This window comes from Cetorhinus maximus, chromosome 25 (genome assembly GCF_964194155.1).
Source record: "Cetorhinus maximus chromosome 25, sCetMax3.hap1.1, whole genome shotgun sequence".
Classification (NCBI taxonomy): domain Eukaryota; kingdom Metazoa; phylum Chordata; class Chondrichthyes; order Lamniformes; family Cetorhinidae; genus Cetorhinus; species Cetorhinus maximus.
Genome location: NC_135903.1, coordinates 3,824,783 through 3,842,359, shown reverse-complemented (window position 1 = coordinate 3,842,359; position 17,577 = coordinate 3,824,783). Strand labels below are relative to the sequence as shown.

Here is a 17,577-nt window from a genome sequence, read left to right as displayed (position 1 = left end):
GAATACTGCAACATTTTTGAAGAGATGATTTATTATACCTTAAAACATCCAAGATTTAAAATAGAAACATGTGCGGGCTCTTTGGGCAGTTCGTAGAACTGTGTCTACTTTGAAAATAATGCTCCAGTTCAGTTATTATCCACTAGATGCTGCGGGTATGCGAATGAGTAAGATTAGAGTCAATAACAATTCTCAAGACATAACAGATTTGATTTTGCAAGGCTCCATCAATGGCCTAAATTTTTCATCCAAATCAGCGATGGCACTCTTCCAGAAGTCACGGTTATCACAGCTCTAGGCCAAAAAAAAGGGAAGGATGGTTTTCTCAGGCCAAGGATATTTCCTGGCTCATGACACCCTAATACCTGAGGATACAGACTCAGGAGAGCTGCAGTGCAGCCAGCTTATTCACATGGTCATATTGAAAAATACCTTCGGCATCTGAAACACAGATTCCACTGCTTAGACTGATTTGAAGCAATTTCAGAATACAGCCCAATCTGCTGTCTCCACCACAGCTCTAGCCTAAAAAGGGGCCTAAATCGAACAGCCAGAAGATAAGAGGCAGCAAGGAGCTGAAGAGGATGGCAAGGGATGACCGTGAGAGTAAAGATCTGTTCACTGAATGATGGGACCCAGGTTCGAATCCCACCAAGGCAGCTGGTGGAATTTTAATTCAATAAAAATCTGGAATTAAAAGTCTAATGATGACCATGAAACCATTGTTGTAAAAAACCCATCTGGTTCACTAATGTCCTTTAGGGAAGGAAATCTGCCATCCTTACCTCTTCTGGCCTACATATGACTCCAGACCCACAGCAAATGGTTGACCCTTAAATGCCCTCTGAAATGGCCTAGCAAGCCGCTCAGTTTGTTGTCATTAGACAGGATCTATATGGGGAAACGTTCAATAAGACAAGCACTGATCACTACAGGAGGAATGAATCATGGGAAATGAGCATTCACATGCTCCTGTGCTTGTAGTCCAATATACATTAATTGAATGGTATCCACTTCACAATGCCAATTCAAACTGGGGCAAGTATGGCTACAAATGCAGCCGGTGATTTCCTTTACTTATGAGAATCTTCCCACATGGTAACATTAAGTGTTATTGCTTACAGTTAGCTGTTTTCAACAAAATCTTTAGCATCAACAAAGAGTATTGCAGTCCCCTGCTTAAAACAATTGCAGACTGAAGATTGGGAGATATGATAGAGGTCTATGACACTTGCCTAGAAGCTGTCTGTGTAAAAGTTCAAAGCAGTTGGAGCCATGATACCACTGATAGAGGAATCCCTTTCTGAGTTCCAATTCTGGCTACAGGAGTGGGTAGAGCTCAGTGATAGCTTTGGTTCACGAAGGAAGCTAACAATGGTAGGCAGGTCAAACAGATAAGATATCCTGTCTTTTTATGCAGGAGTGTTAGCATAAAGGCATATCTGCTCAAGAAGTTTCAAATAGAGGTCTATGTTAACAGGAATACCCATTGCTGGATGCTAAAGAGTTGTCTAACATCGACAGAATTGTACATATAGGTACTGGCAAAAGATGTCGCACAACTTTAAATATCAGAAATACTCCAAGTTTCAATAATTCTTTTGTCTGACAATACCTGAACGGTTCAGAAACAATCAGTGTCAGGTTAATAGTAGGGCTCAGAGTCAGAAGGTACCTGTTCAAGTCATATTAAAGTATTGTAATCAAAGCTGATGCTAGGCAGTATTGAGAGAATGTTACATTTTTGGAAGCTATTTTAGACAAATTATTAAGCTGAGGCTTTATGCGCCTCTTCAAGCTTAAAACAAGGAAAAAGTCACAGGATGTTACATTCTATTCACTTTCCTGTATGCCTCAGAAACCTGGGCAATAAATAAAGATCTTTGGAAGAAAATAAGGTCTCTGAAATGAGGATGCTAAGATGTATGCTTAAAATTTCATATCCAGATCATAAGACAAATGAAAAGGTGTTTGAAATTGCAAGAGCAAAAAGAACTCAAAGTAACATCCAGAAAAGAAACTGTTAGTATTTCAACCATTTGATTAGAGCTGAAAAACTACAGAGGTCTCTTCTAGGAGGGCAGGAGAAAGACTCCCAAGGCAGTAGGCATTCAACATCATACTATCAGTCTCAATTTGTCAGATGACATCAGAGAATTTTATCTAACTGATCAGCCATTCACCTCGGTGCACGCACATGCACCCCAAACCAGTGAAATTTAGATCAAGATGTATTTATGAAGCAAAAGTGTAAGTTTCCTTTCCTCACCTTTTTTGCCTCAAATATACCAGTAACAGAGCTACCAAAAAGATGCCTTAAAGCTCCAACTTGTGGAGATAATTCACAGTATTATTAAAAATAAAGTGAGAAAATTAGATCTGTAACGAGGTTTACAATATAGATCCGTAGGAATTTGGAGACTAACCTCCTCTGTCAGGGTACGAGATATGACTGGAGAAACTGGACATTTCAGCTTGGAAAGGAAGAACCTGAGAGCTGACCATATAAAGATATGGTAGATTGTAAAGAATTACTGAAATATTTAACCTGGAATAAGTATGACAGGTTCAAATTAGAGAAGGGCACTTTAAAGGACAGATGTCAAGACAAAAATCTTGGGATCATTTAAGAAACAAGTGAACGCTACATCATGGGGAGGAGCTTAGGACCTCTCTGGATGGATGCGTCAAATGGCCTTTCTCATCTATAATTAGTTTTTGATCTCATTTATTTTGGTATACATATGTGCTCTGTAATTTTCCAAGAGTTCATAAAACATAAGATTTGTACTTCTTCCTCACTTACTGAAATAGATGAATGCCTCTGTTATAACTGTGACAATAAGGATTTATTATAAACTTATTAAACATCATTATTTCAAACTGTAATTGCCTTTCAATTGCATAAATGAGAGAGTTGATCTTTACCTTTTTTTGGTTCCACTGTTTTGATACTGTGCAGTGTGATTTCTCTATTAGGTGAGACCTAAAATAAAACATATACTTTAGGTACAGCAAGTTAATTAATTCTGTAATAGATGATAGTTTGACGGACTTCATTTAACTTCTTAATTCATTACTTTCCTAATGTACGCTCGTCCACTTTGAAAGCGTTGACTCAACCATGGAATGGTTCTACTGGTGCTGGCAGCCCTCTGATGCCTCACCCAAGTGGTCATTCTTTATGAGTGCATCTAGACAGTGAATGCTAGCAGACTTTTCATCCTTGGAGAACATCACAGTCAAGTTCGGTCCTGTTTTCAGCTATTGTTGACACAAGTTCACCTTCCAGCTAGATTCTGTAAATGTCGACCAAGACTGAGCACCCAAGTTGATCTTTCCCCTCTCTAATTCAGGGGTATTAAGGCAATTATAATGCTATTGCCCTTGTTGAGATCAGCCTGAGGCTCCCTAGTCCACATAATTTAGTAGCATTCTTGGGTATCAGGAGCAGGGTGAGCTCTTGGTTTTCACAATATATTAATCATGTTAATTTCACAGCCTTTTACACTCCTGTTGCAAGACTGAACTTATTTGTGGAGCTACATGCTCTATTTTCACAGTATTAAAAAACGTGAAGTTTTAAATATTTCAATACTGCTCCACCAATATCAGCAATACTGCAATATGATATGCTCCATGATGTGACAAATCAGTCCCCGATGTGCAGTATAAGACCTGAGGCTTCCTTCTGAAATAACCAGAAGGAAACAAAGCCAACACAATGAGCTTTTGTCAAGGATCTGGCTGTACGTCGTCACAGGCCTGTTTCAGTTCAGGATTGTGCACCCCACAATGATGTGCACAAGGACAAGATTGGCATCAACTTGTTATACAATGGATTATGTTTTGAAACATTGGCTTCAATTAAAGAAAATCCACTTTTGGTACAACCAAGAATAAAGTGAAACTATTCTCGATTCTGGTACTCAAAAGGCAATACTAACTTGAAGAGAAAACCACAAAAGTATCAGCATGGATCAGAACCAGCATTTTAGAAGATATGGTGTTTTCAAACTAGCAGAGATTGCAATTTCATTTTACACATTACAACAATTACCAATAAATGCACATGTTCATCACATATCCAGTTGATTAAACATTTAAATAGTAATTGCACTTGAGGAAATGGATTGAAAAAATCTTAGTCATCAATTAACAAATAGAGAACATATTTCTTATAAGTAGCCAAATTAAAGTTAATCAAATGAGAAGACATTGCTACTTGTCTTCTACAATTTCTATGGAAACTGCATAAAAATGGATTGAGAATAGATAAATATTCCAAACAAAATGTAACTCTGAAATTCAGATTTCTAGTTGATTTAGATATTTTATACATATCACATATATTGAAGTATCATAGTTCAGGTGAACACCTTGGGACAGTTTACTACTTTAAAAGCGTTATATAAACGTAAGTTGTCGCTGCACAAATCTTAGCCTATTTAGTTACCTAGGCTTTCTGAGTCTGTCCAGATGACCAAAGCATTTCCTTGCTATAGATGGTACATTTTATCACGTTTACAATCTAAATTCCACTTTTTGCACCAAATACACTTGTATTCGTTCTGCCAGAATACTCACATGATACATTTGTACTAAAGAGGTATTCCCGAAGGAAGTGAGCGTGGTGTGGAATGTTGAGACATTGAACATCATCTTTTCCATGGACAAAGCCTTTCTGATTTTATGTATCAGATTCGGGATGATTTTTAAATGCCACGCCAGGGTTTTGGAATTAATTTAACAGAGAGATGGGTCTGTAGTAAGCACAGCTTAAAACGTGCTTCTCTTTTTCTCTCCTCTCAAGAATGTGACAATGTGAACTTCATGTGGAGAACCTCATGCCAAAGGGGGCCTAATTCTGGACGCAACTTTTTGGAAAAGCTGAAAATCCATCAAGTCCTGAGCTTTGACAGTACATCATTTACATGGCTCAACTTACTTCTTCTTAAGTCGTGGGAGACTCTAGCCTCTCCTCTTTGTCCAGCTGAAGCAATGGCAGGTTGGCTAGATATCCTGAAATATTCTTCACTGAAGGTGTAATTTCAGACTTGTATAGTTCTCTACAGAATTCTTAATTAACTGCTTTGGAATCAGAGGTTACAGCATGTTTGTTGGTCAGAAAAGTCCTACTGGAATGCTGCTGCCTTACTACATATACAATATTAAGAGATTGTCTACCTTATTGCACTGTTCATACCGTGAAGCATATTGCATGGTTTGATTTGCCTACCAGGAGAGCGTCTAGTTCTCTCCTGGCATTTTACGAGGGACTTGCCAAATTGTTGGAAGGGATAAACCTGTTTAAGCGCAAGTTCCTCTCTCTCAAATTGTTTGGGTAGTTAAACTGACCTTCTTTTCACTGATCACATACATCTCAGAAAAACGCCTTCGCACTTCCCCAGCGCAGGATGAGGGTCATTTACCATTGGTTAAAAAGTATGTCCATTTGACATATAAATAGGGCAGGACATTGGGGATGATAGGAAGGACTTATTGCAGCACCAATAATGTGGTCTTTGTTTGGGAAAGAATATCTACACATTGAGGAATGCTGATGCATGGTCGGATTACGGTATAGATCTTATTGGAACTGATCAAAGGTCATTGACCTGAAATGTTGTGCTAGATTTTCCGGCCCCTTGGAGATGCGGCTGGAGGTGGGAGGGCCGGGAAAATAGAAAGTGGCCAAGATAGAAGTGCTATATTAGTGCAAGTTATAACAGTAGTATGAGCCTGAGATATTGTCCCATCCAGCTTCTGAGATTTGCATACGCAAAGCCAGTCAGCCAGGTCTCCTGATGGAGGCTAGGTTCATGCATTCATCATAGAAAAGTCAAGTATCCATCTGTCTCCTAATAAGGCAAGATTTCCCTTCTGCATACAGCCCTCTGCATCAACGAAACTTTGTTTAATATTACCTAGATAATTAAAAGGTTTATTTCCAAGGATGATACCAGAACTGTGAGGTTATGCCTATCAGAAAGGTTGAGGGGTGATCTAACTGAGGTCTTTAAAATTGTGAAATGTTTTGATAGAGTAGACACAGAGTGCGTTTCTATTTGTGGGGAAGTGCAAAACTAGAGGCCATCAAGATAAATTTATCACCAAGAAATCAAGTAGAGAATTCAGAAGATAGTTCTTTACCCAGAGAGCAGGGAGAATGTAGAAATTGCTACTAGAATTGGCTGAAGTGAACATTATAGATATATTTAAGGGGAGGCTAGATAGGCGACTGAGGGAGAAGGGAATAGAGAGTTATATTGATAGAGTTAAATGAGGAAGGATGGGAAGAAGCTCAAGTGAAGCATAATCACTGCCAGAGACTGTTTAGGCCATTTGGCCTGTTTCTGTGCTGCATATTCTATGTAATACTAAGTAATTTACCAGGAACAAGCTATTGATTTCTGGAACAAAAACTGAACTGGACTAGCCATATAAATACTGTGGCTAAAAGAGGTCAGAGGCTAGGAATCCTACAGCGAGTAACTCATCTCCTAACTTCCCAAAGCCTGTCCACCATCTACAAGCACATGTCAGGAGCGTGATCAAATACTCTCCATTCCCTGGATGAGTGCAGCTCCAACAACACTCAAGAAGCTTGACACCATCCAGGACAAAGCAGCCCGCTTGATTGGCACCTCATCCACAAACATTCACTCCCTCCACCACCGACAAACAGTGGCAGCAGTGTGTACCATCTACAAGATGCACTGCAGAAATTAACCAAGGCTCTTCAGGCAGCACCGTCCAAACCCACATCTGCTACCATCTAGAAAGAGGAGGGCAGCAGATAGATGGGAACACCACCATCTGGAAGTTCCCCTCCAAGCCACTCACCATTCTGACCTAGAAACATATCACTGTTTCTTCACCGTCGCTGGGTCAAAATCTTGGAACTCCTTCCCTAACAGCAGTGTGGGTGTACCTACACTACAGGGACTGCAGTGGTTCAAGAAGGCAGCTCACACCACCTTCTCAAGGGCAATTAGGAATGGGCAATAAATGCTGGTCTAGCCAGCAACGCCCACATCCCATAGATGAATAAAAAAATGGACCATTGTCATTTTCAGAAGTTTCATTAGGAAATTTCATTCAGGATAACCTACTTCCAACTGTAGGTGGTTGGGTTACTGCTGATTACAACGCTAACCCAACCACCCCTACTTGGAAGGTTTATTAGAGGGCTGTATCTACAAGGAATATCTTGCCACAATACATACTTCCTCTGTAACTTAAACGGTGGTCTTAATTTTAGAGACATTCGCTTGTTGGTGGATGTGGTTGGAGGCCCCCTAGTGGATTTGACTATGTTGGTAATGGTGTAAATTTTCACCTATGGCATACCACAAAATTTGCTTCCTTCATTCTCAAAATTTCACATCACCTCCACCCCAACAATCTTTCCTGTTTCCTGCCCAACATTCTCTCCCTACCTCCACTAAGTGCAAGCTATTATTTAGCCATTGTCCACTGATCTACTATTTCAATACAAATAATGTACTTTAGCTTTAAATATGCCAAAAGTTCAAAATAAACAGATGGAAGCAATACATTATACAGCACCATCTTGGCTAACATTCTCTGAGTGAACTACTGACTCTGCACATATAGTTCAAACAAAAGCAGAATTTTTTTATTGCAGTTCTCAAAGATTTAGGTTGTTTTATGACTGTCACTGCTGGCAGTTTTGTAGTAAAGGAACAATTCTTCCATGATATCAGTAGAATAATACTATATCAACAAGAAACATCTGGCTTTGTTTAGTACTGCCTAGTAAATCTGACACATCAAAAAATTCATTTGCCAGGACAAGTGATTCATTTCTGGAGTACTATTTTCATTTTCAGAATCTTCACTAGGAAATTTCAGATCAAATAACCTACTTGAATGCTTCCATTTCATTCGCACTGCAAACGAGGTTACAACACTAACTCAGTCATTAGTATCTACAAAGAACATCTTGCACAATGTTCTGGTCAGAACATCTGACCAGAAGATGAAAAATTTGTTTTCAGTCTTCATTACTTACATTATCGGTAACGAATTTTTAAAACTGCAGCATTTAAAATATTAAACACACATTTCAGGCTGGTTGCGCATACTTAAATGTTAAGGAGATTAAATACAGATATATATATATGTATATATATATATATATAAAAGAGATACAAGAGGGAAATAGGCCATTGAGTCCTTGTCAGCATTTACACATCAAGAGTAATTAGGCATGATCATGTTTACCTGGCCTATTCCAATATCCTTTGTCCCCTTTACCTTCACTCATCTATCCATTCTATTCTAAACAACTAACATAGTTTCTGCCTCATCTATTAAACATGGACAGAATTCCACGGCATCATAACTTTCTGTGAACATTCTTGTTCATTCTTGCTGTCTGTTCTAAATCTCTTACATGGAATCTTCCATCTGCGGGCCTTCATTCTGGACCACTCAACTACTAGAAACAATTTGCGGCCACTTACCCTGCCACAACTTTCATAATTGTCCTCTCAAATCTCAAATGGCCAGTGTTTCAGGGGAGGAGAAAGAAAACTCTTCCAAGGCACTCTGCAGCTCTCCTTGAAGCACAGCAGCATTGGCCTTAATGGTTAGGAGGAGCTTCTGCCAATCGCTCAGAATGACAACTTGTCAATCACGCATCACACATCGAGTTCCAACACCTTAAATGAGGCAGAGCAACAGCAGAGAAGGAAAGAGGAGGAAGCAAATCCTGCACTCTGTATTCCATTACCTCAAGAGACATCCTGCCCCATGTACCCAAAGATCTGCAGATTGAGAATCGACCTGTTTAGTTGTCTGGAGGCCCAAGGCAGAAATGCACGACCCTAAGTAGGTGACATCCTCGAATCGAGGGACAGCAGATGATGAATTTAAACACTTCTCTCAGACTGACCCTTAATTTGCAATGTTCTAACTAAAGTTCAATTTTTCAAGTTGGTCTTCATATTAGTATTTCCTCAGACTCAGAAGCATCCTAACATAGCTGCATTGTCTCTTCTCTAGACCCTTCATATTGCTTGGCCTCCAACGATGCAAACAGTACTCTAACTGTAGGTTTTATATAGACTCATCATCGCCTCTTCACCATTATATTCTATAACTCATGGTAAAACCAGAATTGATTGGCTTTTTAAAAAGAAAAAAGTGGCCTTATCAACCTGTTTGAGCTATTTTATAGACTTTTTTCTTCTCTAGTTCATACCAGATCATATTGTGGCCACAGCTCCCAAGATGTTCGCCCACATAGATTCTATTCAATCAATTTTACTATTCATAACCAGATCTAGCAACACCTCTGCCTTTGCAGGCCTAGAAACATACTGCTTGCATAAGGAGGCCTGCACACATTTTAGGGAATCCATTCCCTTTTCTCCATTTATTCTCTCTCTATCCTGATTAGTAAATGGATAATTAAACTCTCCTAGAATAATCATTGTTATTCCTACTCATCTCTCTAACATGACCATAAATTTCCCCTTCAACTTCCTCTCCACAATATGCCTCTATTAATCTAACAAGCCCTTTTTATGCAACCTTTGAGCTCCAACCATACTGATTATGCTTGTACCCCTTTACTGTCGATACCAATTCTCTCTGTAGCATGTGTTCCTTCTTGCACAAATATTCCCACTCTGCCACCTTTCAGATATTTTCTATCCTCCTAAATATATTATATACTAATATATTTATTTTCCATTCTTGCTCAGTTTGAAGCCAGATTCCTGTTAACGCATTTTGTGTTTTTATTTTGGAGATTTTCTTGTATGGTAATTGGTTCCAGTACCCCCAATTTATTTTCCATATCCTACTCATTGCCATTAAAATATTTTAGCCATTTTGCAACATTACTCTAATTCCCCTGACTTTTTTTGCCGAAGCTACATTAACTCCCTGTTCTTTAGCCCTTTCCCTGTTTGTAACTAGTCTATTTGATTGTGTTCCTCTATTACTTCTTTCTTGCTGAATTGTTTATTTTCTTTTATCCATTTCTCTCTTTACGATTAGCTGATCCTGGTTGGTTTTATTTTTTCCAGTTTCCTCTTCCCTATTGAAAACCTCACTTTTCCTTATTTAACCAATATCCCACAAACTGGAACTTCTCTGCATTACTGCACTTTAAAAGCATTTCATTGGCTTAAAGTGTTTTTGGATATTCTGAGGTTGTGAAAGGTGCCGTATAATTGCAAGTCTTTCATGTATCTCACACCTTTAGATGTTTATTGATTTTCCTAATCATCTTGTCCTTTTCTATTCTGGGGAAGTAATCTTGAGTTTACCCATTTGTGAAGTCTACTCTTGTTTGTTATCCAAATTCAACTTGCAGGTTTGATAATTTGTAGTTTTGACAATTTGCTAAGTATTGGGAGAGGAAAACCGGCCCAGAAGAGGAATCAATCCTATCTGATGTTTTTCCCCCTCCCATGACCAGCCAACTCCTGGATCCAGTTGTAGCACCCCTGATGCTGCTCCAGTTCCAATCAGTTAATTAAGAATCATCTGTCTGATTTAGGACCTCCTTTCTTAAGAGGCTTTACTCTTTACACTGCCCCATAAGATACTGCATAACAAATGTATTCTTTAAAAAATAGAACAAGTTCGACTCACTTTAATTTGAATCTATATGACTCAGTATCATGTTGTCCCCAATGTACTTAACAATTGGGAAAATTTCAAAATATATAACTGTAATATAAAAATTCAAAGGATCATCCTCCGCCATTTCCGCCAACTCCAGCATGATGCCACCACCAAACACATCTTCCCTTCACCCCCCCTGGCGGCATTCCGTAGGGATCATTCCCTCCGGGACACCCTGGTCCACTCCTCCATCACCCCCTACTCCTCAACCCCCACCTATGGCACCTCCCCATGCCCACGCAGAAGATGCAACACCTGCCCCTTCACTTCCTCTCTCCTCACCGTCCAAGGGCCCAAACATTCCTTTCAAGTGAAGCAGCATTTCACTTGCATTTCCCCTAACTTAGTCTACTGCATTCGTTGCTCCCAATGCGGTCTCCTCTACATTGGAGAGACCAAATGCAAACTGGGCGACCGCTTTGCAGAACACCTGTCCGCAAGAAAGACCCAAACCTCCCTGTTGCTTGCCATTTTAACACTCCACCCTGCTCTCTTGCCCACATGTCTGTCCTTGGCTTGCTGCATTGTTCCAGTGAAGCCCAACGCAAACTGGAGGAACAGCACCTCATCTTCCGACTAGGCACTTTACAGCCTTCCGGGCTGAATATTGAATTCAACAACTTTAGATCTTAAACTCCCCCTCCCCCCAACCCCACCCCGTTTCTTCCCCCTCCCTTTTTTTTCAATAATTTATATAGATTCTTCTTTTCCCACCTATTTCCATTATTTTTAAATCTACAACTAATACTTTGTTAGTCTTTCCACCCCACCCCCACTAGAGCTGTACCTTGAGTATCCTGCCATCCATTCTTAATTAGCACTTTTCTTAGATAATATCACCACCTTCAACACCTCTTTGATCCTTTTGTCTGTGACATCTTTTGATTATCTGCTCCTATCACTGCTTGCTTGTCCCCACAACCACCCCACCATCAACTTCTCTCTCCCCCCCGCCCCCCACCTTAGACCAGCTTATATTTCACCTCTCTCCTAACTATACTTCAGTTCTGCCGAAGGGTCATGAGGACTCGAAACGTCAACTGTTTTCTTCTCCACCGATGCTGCCAGACCTGCTGAGTTTTTCCAGGTAATTCTGTTTTTGGTTTGGATTTCCAGCATCCGCAGTAGCTTTTAGCTTTTTGTTTTTATAAAAATGTAACTCTATTTGTGCCCTCAAACATATGAAAATATAAATATTGGCTACATAGTGTAAAAAGAGAATATTTGGCTCACAACGATCCAAGGCTACAAAATTAATTCAAGGCTGCTCGGCTAGTCAAGCATTGTAATGCTTTGTATTGCAGTGTAGGCTAATCAGTGTTAATAACCTTATGGGCCTCTGCTGTGCACGGCTAGCCAGATAGAATAGAATGCCAGATCATTAGCACAAGTTGAAAACAGTCAAATGCTCTACACAGCTGAAGATCATAAGACCATAGCAAATGCAAACTGTGTGTCTAGACAAACTTGAGCACAATTAAAACTGTAACACATTTGAAGTCAGGGAAGTGCAGTAGGTTAGACATTGGTCTTTCAACCTTAGGGCTTGGGTCAAATGTAGATGTGAAGAACTTGCATGTTTAGACAACCTCAGTCAACCCAGATCCTCCTGGTGCAGGTCTAAAACACAACCCTTCCCCTATTTCAGCAATAATTGGTATTAAGTTGGCAACCTTCTTCACAGGGGCAACAGGATGGTTGGTGTTGCAAATGTCACATTAACTCAGTGGATGGTCTTTTGAGGTGAGGATTTGGGCATTTTGAGTAAGCAGAGGGACCTACACCTAATTCAGGATAATTGATGTTGACAAAGGGCACGCAAATGGAAAAATGTTCCATTCCCTACCAATAATTTCCCCCTCACCTTGACAAGCAAAAATCTCAATGAAGAAGTAAAGAGAAAACAGCCAACATATTTTGATTTTTGACTGAATGGACTAAAAATGAATTTTAAAAAAACCTTCAGCTAAGATGACAATCCCACCAGAGAAAATTTTTTTTTAAATTTCCACTCGGTCCTCCTTATTATAATTAAATGCCTTGTGTTTAGTATAGTACTGGAACACAACAGAAGTTTTCAACGTTCTGTTGCACTTTGTTCCTGTACAAACACAAATACAACACAGTCCTCCCTCCCATATTATCCTAACAGGCAGACCCAATGTCACAATATAATTGTAAGCCCATCAGATGCATTTAACAGATTTGTATCCTTTACCCACAAATATTTAGTTATAATTTTTTAAAACTTTTTTCCCCCTCTTGAAAGCAATACTTTCTAGCTTTACAGCTCTACAGGTGTCAGAAGCCATTGTATGACTAAAGTAAAATATTTTTCTCTAGGTTTAGCTTGGTGGTGGATCCTTTAGTTCAGCTGAAATACATAAAGGAGTTAAAACCCAATGTATTCCAAATTATAATGCCAGCCTAACAAAATGCAATGTTCGGAGCAGATAGCTTTAGCGGAGAGCCAAGCCATACAGTACAATTTAAACACAAATAACTTTACAATTTATTGAATTGTGTGTGTGTAACCTGAAGCTTTATCTGAATTTAGCTGAGAGTTATTCAAATACAGAAAGCCGCAGCAGCTCTTTCAGTCACATTCAGTTAGCCTGCACTCTTCGAAAAAGAAAGGTGGTGTTTCAAATTCTGCTTCTGTACTCACAAGCCGACAGGTTTACACCCATTCACGTTAAAGGACAGAAAATCACAGGTGGGCAAGCACAGAAGCAAAATCTCTAACCCTTTGTTTTTAGTTTTCATAACGATCTGGTTAAGCCAGTTAGTACCCTCAGCTTTTAGGAGGAGCTCGAAGAAAAAACATAACTGTGCGTATAAATGTTAATTTTAAGGTACGTAGATCAGAGATTATGAACCATTTATACTTTTCTTTGATTTAAAAGTTAGCTTGGTCCAACATCTACTGCAAATATACACATTATATTGCAGTTATTTATTTGCTTTAGCATCTACTTTCAATTACTGCACTGGACATAAAGCCTAAAACAATGGTTTTGCAGTGTTTGTTACAGGCAAGGAAGATTCCTCGGAGACAGGTTAGATTCAGTAGTCAAAGCAATTCTAAACAAAAGTTTTCTATTTGCTGTTCTAGGCATGCTACTAAATTTACCTAGATTAGTACCATTAAAGGTATCTTCATGTGTATGAGAGCTAAAATATCACCTGCCCCATTCACAAGTTGAACATTGATAGGTTATATACAACTACAACGATCACAGCCTAATCCAACCTGTACATGTTCATTTCTAACAGAAACTCTTGGATAGGGGTCAGGAGCAGAAATTCAAGCTAACTTTTCCCTAACCAAGGGCACTGGGGTAATTTTAAGTGCTTTATTACTGTTCTGGTTAAGACCAGCTAATTCATGCCAAAAAATAAAGTTGGGACTGTCTTGGCCCACAAGGCTCTGTTGTTAAGAAACTGAGGAGGTAATTTTTCCTCCATCAGATTTACCCCATTTCCAGTATTTCATCGAGCTCCTGTGTACATCTGTTAGGCCTAATCTGGTTTGAAATGAGAAGCCTCCAGCATTGTATTTACTTGCGAACTCTACAATCAAAGCGTCCTAATATATTTTAGGAAATACATTGCAGTAAATTAACTTGAAAGGTAAATACTGTATTAATTTATCTCAGACATGAGTGTACTGGACGAGCATTTTTTTTTGCAGCCCACTTTATCAAACAGAACTGTGTCCAAATAGTCAATGGGCACAACAGGAGAGTACAGCCAAACACAGTTTGAGTCTTATTTGAAATGTTTAATGCTTATGTTGAACTTTATATCTTTTTAAGATTATAAGCTTGCCCCATTTGGAAGCTTAAATGAAAATATAATTCGACTGTTAATACTGACTATTCTTGTATTCTATTTACCTCTTTCTGCTTGTTTAACAGCATAAATATTTGAAGCCAACATTTTAACTGTCATAAACTTCAAATGGATTGATGAATATCATAATAATTGTAGCAGCATTTTAAATTCTCTCTCATTTCTTTCATATAATCACCATTTCAATTTATTTCCTACCTCTTGGCCTAGCTAAAGCATAAGAAAATTACCAGTGTAGTTCCCTGATGTCTCAGTTGGTAAATGTTGCTGTGCCATATAGAGCAGAAAATCCCAGATGTACATCAGTCTATAATAAACTAGGTGATCTTCCATGATTGGCTGCTGTACCTTCAGCTGCCTACGCCCCACACAATGGAACTGCCCCCCTAACACCTTTGTTTCTCCATCCACCTCTCCTCGTTTAAGACGATCCCTAAAACTTACCTCTTTTGGTCATCTCCTAATATCTCTAGTTTTAGACTGGCATCCACTTATTTTCTGATTACGCCTCTGTAAACTGCCTTGAAATATTTTTCAACATTGAAGATGCTATATAAATGCAAGTTGTTGTTATCAAACAGCAATGGCAAAGAATGGTGGGCACTTATGTCAATTATCTGAGCTCCCAACATCATCTTTACCTTCATAGAAAATAGTCTTGCCTAAAGTATGTCACAGTGGTGAACATAGCAGTAACTCCTCGAATGGGACATGGTACAGGTCGAGTACCTTTTATCCAAAACCCTCGGGGCCGACTGCATTTTGGGTTTCAGATAATTTCGATTTTCAAAACCCGCTTATAAAACTTACATTAGAGGGGTCACCCCTCTCCTAACTTTACTCAGTTCTGCTGAAGGGTCATGAGGACTCGAAACGTCAACTCTTTTCTTCTCCGCCGATGCTGCCAGACCTGCTGAGTTTTTCCAGGTAATTCTGTTTTTGTTTTGGATTTCCAGCATCCGCAGTAGTTTTTTGTTTTTAAGAATCTATCTACCTCTGCCTTAAAAATATTCAGTGACCTAGCTTCCAAAGCCTTGAGGCATAGCGTTCCAAAGTCGCATGACTCTCAGGGAAAGATTTTCTCCTCATCTGTCCTAAAAGGGCGGCCCCTAATTTTAAAACAGTGTCCCTTAGTTCTGGACTCATCCACAAGAGGAAGCATCCTTTCCAAGTCCACCTTGTCAAAACCATTCAGATCCTTATTCACTTCAATCAAGTCACCCCTCGCTCTTCTAAACTCCAATGGAAACAAGCCCAGCTTGTCCAACCTATCCTCATAAGACAACCCGCTCATTCCAAGTATCAATCTTTTAAACCTCCTCTGAACTGCCTCCAACGCATTTACATTCTTCCTTAAATAAGGAGACCAAAACTGCTCACTGTATTCGAGATGCGATCTCACCAATGTCCTGTATAACTGAAACATAACATCCTTAGTTTTATGTTCAATTCCTCTCATAATAAAGGATAGTATTCCTTTAGCCTTCTTGATTACATGCTGTATCTGCATACTAACTTTTTGTGACTCATGCACAAGAACACCTAGATCCCTCTGCACCTCGGAATTCTGCAGTCATTCTCCATTTAAGTAATACCCTGCTTTTTTTATTCCTCCTGCCAAAGTGAACAACTTCAAATTTTCCCACATTATACTCCATCTGTCAGATTTTTGCCCACTCACTCAACCTATCTATATCCACCTGCAAACTCCTTATGTCTTCTTCACAACATACTTTCCTGTCTATCTTTGTGTCATCTACAAATTAAGCAACCATACCTTTGCTCCCATCATCTAAGTCATTTGACGTAAATTGTAAAAAATTGAGGCCCCAGCACAGACTCCTGCGGGACTCCACTGGTCCCTTCCTGCCAATCAGAAAAAGACCCATTTATGCATACTCTGTTTTCTGCCAGCCAGCCAATCTTCTATCCAGGCTAAGATGTTACCCCCTATACCATGAGCTTTATTTTCCACAATAACTTTTGATGTGGCCCCTTATCAAATGCTTTCTGGAAATCCAAGTACAGTATGTCTACAGGTTCCCCTCTATCCACCGCACATGTTACTCCTTCAAAGATCTCTAATAAATTGGTTAAACAGGATTTCCCTTTCATAAAACTATGCTGACTCTTCATGATTACCGTGTGTTTTTCTAAGTGCCCAGCTATAACCTCTTTAATGATTGATTCTAACAACTTACCCATGAGAGACGTCAAAATAACTATCCTATAGTTTCCAGTTTTCTGCCTCCCCATCTCCCCCCCCCACCACTTCTTGAGTAGGGGGGTTATATTTGCTACTTTTCAGTCCGATGAAACTTTTTCAAAATGAAGGGAATTTTGGAAAATTATCAACGTATCTACTACCTCATTAGCCACCTCTTTTAAGACCCTAGGATGATGTCCATCTGGAGCCCACAGCCCTATCAGTTTGCTCAATACTGCTTCCCTTATGTTTGTAATTTCACCAAGTTCCTCTCTCCCCTTCACCTCCCAATTTACAGATTGACTGGAATGTATAGTGAAGGCAGAAGCAAAATATTTTTTCATTTCATCTGCCATTTCTTACTATCTACTATTAACTTCACATTCCCACTCTCTAGAGGACCAACACTCACTTTACCTACTCTTTTCCTGTTTAAGTACCTGTGGAAACTGTTGCTATCTGTTTTTACATTTCTAGCTATCTTCCTCTCAGTCTGATTTCTTTCTCCTGATTAACATTTTAATCATTCTCTGCTGTTCTTTATCTGATGACCAATCATCTGACCTGCCACTCATCTTTGTGCAGTTATATGCTTTTTTCCTTATTTCTGCTGCTTTTCCCTAACTTCTTTAGTTAACCATGGATGGTGAGTTCTCCCTTTAGAACTTTTCTTCAAAGTAGGATTGTTCTCACTACAGCGACAGAGATTGAGGGGCGACTTGATAGAAGTTTACAAAATTATGAGTGGCATGGACAGAGTAGATAGTCAGAAGCTCTTTCCCAGGGTGGAAGAGTCAATTACTAGGGGACATAGATTTAAGGTGAGAGGAGAAAACTATAGAGGAGAT

The 17,577-nt window shown here is 39.3% G+C and overlaps 1 protein-coding gene across 9 annotated transcripts in view; it reads right to left on the bottom strand.

Annotated features, from left to right (window-relative positions):
- raraa (retinoic acid receptor, alpha a) overlaps positions 1–17,577 on the bottom strand; it is a 534,959-nt gene that overhangs the window by 386,400 nt on the left and 130,982 nt on the right. For 6 of the 9 annotated variants that reach the window (XM_078529303.1, XM_078529300.1, XM_078529314.1 and 3 more), the window contains one exon: positions 2,929–2,986. The exons of the other annotated variants lie outside the window; for them this stretch is intronic. The gene's annotated coding sequence lies outside the window, so the exon portion shown is untranslated. The remainder of the gene's footprint in view (positions 1–2,928; positions 2,987–17,577) is intronic. 9 annotated transcript variants of the gene reach the window in all.